The sequence below is a fragment of the Melanaphis sacchari genome, unplaced genomic scaffold, assembly GCF_002803265.2.
Source record: "Melanaphis sacchari strain LSU unplaced genomic scaffold, SCAv2.0 Contig109_pilon_pilon, whole genome shotgun sequence".
In the NCBI taxonomy this organism is placed as follows: domain Eukaryota; kingdom Metazoa; phylum Arthropoda; class Insecta; order Hemiptera; family Aphididae; genus Melanaphis; species Melanaphis sacchari.
This window is the reverse complement of record NW_020270419.1, coordinates 591,858-601,206: the sequence shown is the minus strand read 5'-3', so window position 1 is coordinate 601,206 and position 9,349 is coordinate 591,858.

Below are 9,349 nucleotides of genomic sequence, written 5' to 3'. Positions count from 1 at the left end.
GTGCCCGGCACGCTGGTCGGCGAGATGTTCCCGGCCAACGTCAAGCAGCGCGCTGTCACCGTGGTGGCCGTCGTCTCGTCGCTCGGCTCGTTCGTCATCAACAAGGCGTACCTGCCCGTCGGCGACGCGTTCGGCGCGTGCGTCATGTTCTTCGTGTTCTGCGCCGTCAACGCCACGTGGACCGTTCTCGCGTACCTGTTCCTGTTCGAGACCAAAGGCATGTCCCTGTCCGCCATCCAAGACCACCTGAACGACTACAACAGTTCTTCGTCGTCCGACGGCGAAGGCGGCAACGGCGAACTGCCGTCGGGTTAGAGCAGAGGGGTCGAGTCGGGTGGTTTTTTTTTTCAATTTTTTTTAACCGGCATCGATGACGCGTCACGTTCGCGTCGTTAGTTACGACTAATTTTTTCACCTCCCGCTCGCGCCAGTCGCAAGTCCACAACCAGCCCTCTTGCCCTACGAAAGTCGTCTGTGAACGTCTCGCGCGTTATATCGCGAGTACGACGCTATTTTACGTGCCGGTCGTCCGTCTGAGACGTGTCGTCGTGTCGCCCGTTATTTTCATTTCGTCGCGATTCAACTACCTCGTTTACCTCGATTCATCGCTAAACAATCGAAGACGACGTCTGAAAAAAAATAATATTTATATAGCTGAAAAGTTTTTTTTTTGCGTGTAAAGTCTCGAGTTTTGACCCATATTTAGAATGTATATATTAATATATATATTTACGCAACCTACTGTAATTCGATGGATTTTCCACAAAAAAAAATTGTATACACTCCACAATTTCATTATTTATCATCAAACGATCGTCAAGTCACGTAATGGGCTGATTTAAAACAACGTTCTTTTCATCATTTAATTAAATACTATGTCTTTTGTGTGGTATTCTTTCAAAAATAATATACGTACTTTAGAACAAGCGTATTTATATTATACCAAACTATATTTTCTTTGTATTTGCTATGTGTTATGATGTTATGAAGTACTTATACTTAGACAGATATTTAGACGACCGTGTATTTATCTTTAAATCATGTATTATAATAAATAATTCTTAAATAACCTTGTTGCATTAATCTATTGATAATGATTAATGAGATTTATTTTCATTGTTATTGTATGCTATAATATGACGTATTTTACCTAATATTTATAATACTATTATTTTCAGCAACTTTAGATAGGTACGTAGTAATTAATAAGAATTAAAAATTGTTACTTATTACCTACGATGTTTAATTTAAAGTTTTTTGTCAAACGACATTTGATTTAAATATTTAAGTTGAAAAGAAACATTTGTCCGCATAATATAGGTATGTCTAAATCAAAGAATTTAATTGAATAAGTCTTATTATCGAATCACTAAAAAGTTACTGTTGTTTACTATTATTTATTAATTATCGTTATAACTTCTATGTATAAATAGTAAGACTAATTATAATAATGGTTGAAATAAAATTGTAAGCCAAATGACCGATGTGTATATTTTGTAACAGACAGGTTTTGCTTATGATTGACTAAAATAAATTTTTGTTTATTACTTATATGTACCTGATGTAAGTTACCAAGTCTTAATAAGGTTAGGACTCTAGGTTTAGACGGTCTGATGCACTGGTGTTGGTGTTTTCTCTCGAGCAGGCTCAGTTTTCGTAAATTTAAATATATATTAATAATGTGCACACTGTAGGTACACATTGTATAAATTGATTGTGACTGTCAAATATAATACAAGTATATTATTTTTATTTTTTAAAAAAGGTTCACTGTACCACATAAAATATTGTTCAGAATTATTAATTGATAAAATTATTTGATTACAAAAAAAAATAATATGTTTGTATTTATTCATATGCTAAGCAATTTTTTATATCTGTATGTTTCTGAAAAGTGGTCCATACGTACAAATAAATTCAGAGAGTTTTTACAAAATTTGAGGTATCGTTAATAATCCAGATGTGTTCTATTAAGCGTTAGAACTTAAAATCCTAATTTCACACACACAAAAAAAAAAAACTCTTAGAAAATATCTAAATAGTTTTGTTAAAAAAAAAAAATGACAAATAGGTAAACACAACGTGTGTCCGATAGCCAGGTGTTGCCGTCGTGATATAATTTGTAAATTGTATGGATAAAATTATTATTGTTCACTTTTATAACCACAGTAACGATGGTACGGACGCGCAAAGTTGGCTCGGTCACCCGTCCCACCTGTCTCGTGAGCAGGTGGACGAGTGGAACCAGTCGCATTGTGTGCCCCGAAGTGACGGCTGACAACATATAGCCGACACTATGGTATTTTGAATACAGGTGACTGCGATGAACCACATAAAATGTAGTCGGAAATATTTATTGTAAATATATAACATAAGGGGGGATTTTAAAATACGTACGTCGAAAACAACATTTTTTTTTAGTTCGAAAAACACTACCACGTACAGTTCCTAAGTCCATAAAGAATGTATATGACAAAAATACTTAGTTTTTTTTTTTTTTTTTTATAGGTATTTAATTCGTTTCATTGGCATCGATACCTATCTGTGTTGTACATAATATAAACCACTATTGATGCAATATGATGTGTTCGGCAGTAGATTTTTCTGTACGTGATCGTCAATTGTAATCCAGACAAAATGCTTAAACTTATATAGAACAGGGTTCCTTATAAGTTGATCTTGTAAAAAATATTTTTAATGTGTCATGGCCACTGGTCAAATTAATTTTTTTTCATTTAAATTTACTGAGACAGTCCCGTTACGAGACGTCCATACTAAGAACTGTTCTTTTGTATACACGACGATTTATACTCACTACTGCCGTAAGAGACTCGTATTAATTGAGCTAGTATAATTTACCATGCAGTTACGGTTTTCACAAACAATTTATGGACGTATGGCGTAGGTTTTAACCTTCTCTAACCTATATAGTGTTCAACTCTTATTGAAGTTAAGAGCATTATCTGTGTTTGTTGGTTCGTTGGTTTTTAACGATATTTCAATACACCACGATATACCTACACTTGACTTTAAGCTTAATAATAGGTCAATTTACTCTGATACTAAAGCTAACAAAACAATATTGGTTACTTTGATCGCAAATTTGCCATAATGTTGCACGTGGGCCAGATAGAGAGCAAACAAATATATAGTGTGCTGACATCCTCTTAATTAGTTATTATTCTTAGATTTAAATTAATAAAAAATTATCATACAAGTACCTATTACTTCGTATAAATATATATATATATTTATGTTAAGTACACTATTGTTAATACTGATACTACATCTATATAGGTTATATACACCATAGTTGGAAAAAATATACAATTTGATTTGTGATAGTCGTTTGTGATCTGTCTATCGTCCATATTTTTTAATTAATATCTACTACTAAACACTATATAACGATTTCACATAGTTCAACAGGTACCTATATGTAATATTGTGATTAAAAATATACATTTAAACTAAAAATAACGTTTTTGGTGTTGGCCGTCGGACATTATCTCATATAGCGTGTTAGTGACGCTGCAGACAACTGAAATGCGACAACATAGGCGCCTTAGTCCTAAAATACTCGGAACAGGCGTAAAAAACGAAGGTTAATTTTTTCTAAATATAAAAACATTACAAGTTTACGGTGTATAAATGTGTGTTATGTAACTGTGTGGGTACGGTTTGTACGTATTTTGTATTGTCATTTCGTGACTGGTATTAAAAACACGTTACAAAAAAAAAAAAAAACTGAAAGACTTCAATGATCTCGTGACGCGAGTCGATTGCATTCGATTCGGCTAAAATTTTGCGCGGACAGTTTTTATGAGTTCCCGAAGGATTTACAGTGTAGGTCGTAATAGGTTCAATAATCTAGATATAGTTAAAAAAATTTCAATATCGAATATCGTAAGAATCACGTTTAATAAATTATTATTTACATATTATATTGTTTAGACTTTGTTACAAAACACAATAATTGTGTTTGGCCTTAACAAATGATACAAAAAAAAAAAAAAAAATAATATATTAAAGATCTCAAAATTAAATTATATAATGACGTTATAGCATTGCCAATAATAGACTAATAGAATAGAATCGAACTTCTATTTTGTTTGGCGAGTTAAACAATCGGGATACGCGTTATAAATTTTTTACGTGAATAGTCTATGATTTGCTTGTTTATATGTTTCGCATAATTCGTGAAATTTTCTGAAATTGATAGGAAAATTGCTGGATATGTGAAATCAGCATTTTGAAGGCCATTGCGATTGTGTTGTTATGCAAGGCCCCTCTTGAAAAAAAGGTAGGCAAGTGGGTACCGTCGTGCATTGGGTGTCGACTGAGTTACTATTGCGAGTGTGTTAAATTGGAATTCAATGATATATCGCATTGTACATGAAAAACGATTCTGAGTGGAAACTGCTCTGTCAGCGTAAATCACTAAGTATGTTTTATGTTAATATGTTTTCTTGATAACTATTTATACCATAGTAAAGTCATTTATTATTTTATTTGTATTTCATTATTATAATAATTATATAGGTACATTTATATTACATATTATCAACCTAAATAACTCAAAATTTAATAACATCTTTCTGTAAATATTGCAAAACAATAAAAATAGGTTCATGCAATATAAATACTAAATAGATAATATCTTAAAATAAATTAAAAATTTCATTCATTATAACACATTTCCATAATCATATTATAAAATACGTAAACGTTTTAGGTTACCACAAATAATATTATTTAATTATAACAAAATAATTAATAATATTATTTATTGTTTAAATAAGTATTTTTGTCAAAATTTAGCTTAAAAAAATCTATAAAAAATAATTATTTTTATATTTTTAAAATTTTATGATTTCTGCAATATGAACTATTTGTGAATTTCTATACGATTTTCAAATCTTAATTATAAAAACAAAGTTTTTATGAATTTTTAATTAAAAATTAGTTTACAATTCTTTGTGATTTTGACGACATTCGTCAAAATTCTAATTTCACATATACATATAAAAAAAATTGTATTTTTAATATTTTTACAAGAATAATAATTATTGTGGGATCTTGTATTAATTTTTTAAGAATATTGATGCAGTGAAAAATTTTTAATGACATTTATAGAAAAAAAACTAAAATAAATTGAAATTGTATTACATAATAAAAACAATATTATATAGGTAAACATTTGGTGATAGGTAATTTAAAATATTTATTATTATTATTTTTTTTTTTAATACAAAAAAATATCAAAAAATGTTTGAAGAGATATAATTATTTTACAGATGAATATCGAATGTCATAGAAATTTGAATTTGAAATATTGTAGAATTTTTTTTTCAAATATAAGATGAAAAATTAATAAAAAACCTTGCATTAAATTTTTAAATTTTATAGCTAGTACCTAAATAATTAACTAATATCAATCAACATGTATATATATATATAAGAAAACTAAAACAATAGAAAATTTCTTAATTGTTCAAAATCAGTCAAAATATTTTGATTTTATCGGAAATAATAAACGACAAATTAAATATTTGGTGAAAATTTTAAGTAACTTCCTACAGTTATTCGTTTTCGAGTTACCTATATAAAAAAAAAAAAAAACAAAATCGATTTTGTGGAAAATTTTATGAAAGTTCTTTTTTTTATTAATTTTTTGTTCATTTTTGCTGATTTTAAGTATGGGTACTAAGAATTATTAATTTTAAACTCTTCAAAGTACAAAACAGACATAATTTTGTACCCGAAATTGCCACAGTTTTGAAAATCGAAGCATTTTATCAATAACTTATCGTGTACTCCTTACTAAAAAAAATAAAAATATCACCTCATTGTAAAATTAATACATTTATTGCTTCACTCAGAATCTAAAAATAGAGTAAACATTGAAGTGATATTATAATTATGTATATTAAGCTTTATTCGCGGCTTTATCTAAAATACAATAATCAAATTGAGATTGATTGTTTACAAATTAAATTAAAATACGAGTATGTTTAAATAATAGGTATGTAGTATTATAATTAACTTTCACGAATATGTTCATAGCTAATATCAATAGAAATATCGTAGAGATTCATGATATAACGTTAAAAAGCTTAAAAGTGGATTTCATATTTAGGAAATGTAGTATGGTTAATAAAAAACTTCAATTTAAGTACTAGATGGGTGTACTAGATAATTAATGCTTTTTAACTTTAAAATAATTTACAAATTATAAATTTTTAACTACATCCAGAAAACTATGAGAAATCTTGTTGATTTAGTATTCAATTTATTTTTTTTTTACCTAAATTTTAACAATGACTATAGAAAATAATTAAGTTAAAAATTTCAAGTAAATATCTATAAAATATTCCATTTTACGCATTTTTATTTTATCTCGATTAATAGGAAAAGTAACGGGTGCAGTTTTTATCTTTTCCCTCTCAAAAGACTATAATTTGCTACAAATATTGCTACCGTAAACCACTCTCGGGAATGGCAATTAAAGTATTTTTTGTATTATAAAAACCAGTCTGCGTACACAAAAAAAAAAAAATAAAACATGCACCCACTTATCATAGCTCTGCTCAGAATCTAAGTCTTATCACTGGAATTAAAATTTTAATTAAGTGTTATTAACACGCTATATAATTTATCTTTTTGACGTAAAGTAATAACTAATAACAATATATCTTTAGTACCTACCTATAACTGGTTCACTTTTTTTACTTTTACATCATACCTACTACAATAATTAAGCAGTTAGGTACACTAAAAATTTAACTTTATAGATTAAACATATTTAACTACCTACGTACCTATGTCAAGTATTTATGTATTTATAAGCATGGGTATATCTATAATTAAAAACGATCAAATACTACAGTCTTATTAGTCTCGATTTTTTGACAATTAACCTATTTTTAAACAATGAAGTGCTCTTTCTAGTGCATAAATAACATTTGTATACAGTTAATAAAAAAAAAACTTAAAAATGGATTTGTTTATCGAGCATTTACGCGATATGTTGATTTCATGACATGTTGAAGTATTTACAAGAATAACACAATTATGAAGCATGGTTATATAATTATTAGATTACGTCAATTCATATTTTATTACTTTTTAAATTCTATTTTCCTACAGCTTTGATTTTATATCCTTTTCATTCCTCTGATTTCATCATGATCGGACTCTATATTAGAATACGTACTTAGAACCAATATTGCTAACGCAACTGGCAAGTTGTGCCTATCGTATTTGAGCATTTTTTCAATTTGAAATCCTGATTGTAAAACCAAAAGGTCAATAAAATATCTATAGGTACCATACATTTATTAAAATTTAATTAAGTTCCGTTCGTACCTACTAATCCATAATCAATTACATAATTTTCAAGTATTTACCTGATTTTGAAACTGATACTGGTTACAACTTTTTTCTATGAAAAAAAGTTTAAACTTTAAAGATAAAAACTTAAAGTTACATTTAAATAATTACTTACCTCCTAATCGCCTATAGATGATATGATGATATGAATATTTTTTAAAATTTGAATATTTGATATTTTAAAGATTTAAAAGTATGTTCTTTTTTTAAATAAAAAATATCGATATCCGTTGACAATTTCCAATTAATTTAAAATTTGAATAAAATCATTTATTTATTTCACTCATAGAAAATAAATAAATTATAAATAAAATATTTCATACATCGACTATTGCTACCTAATAGTAGGTACCTGCTTAAACTTTAAATCATTTTCACTTTTTTCACTAATATTACAAGTTTACAAGGACACCTATTGAATATTTAGCACTTCTCAGGTGGTGTTATAAGTTATATATATATTAATTTGTTTTATAATATTGTAATTTAAAAAGGATTTGTTGTCATACTGATGTATTATATTACATTGTGTACACTGTATACTATTAAACTGTCTGTGTGCGAGTGTAGTGTGTAGAACATTTTTTTTTTTTGGTGAGGCCCAATTATTTTCTGTACCGAATGGTGTAAATAATAGTAAAAATAGGAGTAAATAATATAAATCGTCCGCATTATTTAATCTCCGTTGAGTAGTAAAAAGTCAATAAATACTTGTAATACTTATAAATCCGGCCTCTACTCATTACTCGTTAGTGATTATGTATATGGACCATATTCTATAAAGCAGCGGTTCCTAAACTTTTTTTGGTTCACGGCTCTTTAAAAATAAAAAACTTGTTCTATGTGGCTGTACCTCCTAAAAATAATAAAAAATAATAAACATTTAAGTAGGTTAAATAATTAATGGTCAAATTTATTATCAAGAATTACAATTTTATTACATGAATATGTTAAACATTTTAGCTTCTAGTTGTTCTTTGAGAATATTAATAATACTTAACTTAGAAACTATCTATTTGTGTATTTCAATTCTCAGTAGGACAGTTGTCGGATTTCATTATTATTTCATACAGTGTATAACTATACTAATTGAATTGAATAATATTCTATAATATTGAAAACAATTTGAGCAGCTCATTATATCTACAAAGAATCAATTTTTCTTTCACGGAAAAAACAAGAATGGTACTAGATTAATCAAACAAAACATGAAAATTTAAAATCTATGAAAAATACGTACAACTATAATACCTACTTAGAATGATTATCTTTAAATAATAAGTTTTAGTATCTTTAAATTTCTACATCCTCAAAAGTTTAATTATTTCAATCAATTTAAAAATCAATGTGGGCCCATCTCATAATATCCAAATAACTTATACAATGTTTATTTAACTACATATTATTAAAAACTACTAAATATGTATTCTCAGTGCCTGATTCACCAATTAATGGGCTAAGTATAATTTACAATATTGGACCCCAAATTGTTAATTTCTATTTTTTTAATGCCAAAATAAAATGTATGCAAAATATATTTTAAAATCAATGTTCTATGTAATTAGCTGTTTATAAATGAGTAGTTGGATCATAGAAAAACATTTTATTGTCAAAAACATGATTATTTATAACCAAAAATACTAATTTAAAACAGTCAATTAATGTTTAATATTTATTTAAGTTAAAAACAAACTAAACAAATTAAAAAGTTAATATTTTTAAATACAAATTAGTATTTTTATTATTATTTTTTACACTTATATATCGAACTAAATATTTAATGTTTAAGTCAAATTTGATTTCAGCTTCAAGGCCACCACTTTTGGGAAAAAGTTATTATACTTAATAACCCACCAAAATACATAAGTAAAATTCATATCCATTATGTTTTCCCAAAGTATGATCACAAGGAGTACAATTAATTGTTTATGCTTGAAGTCGGTAGGCCCAGTGTAAT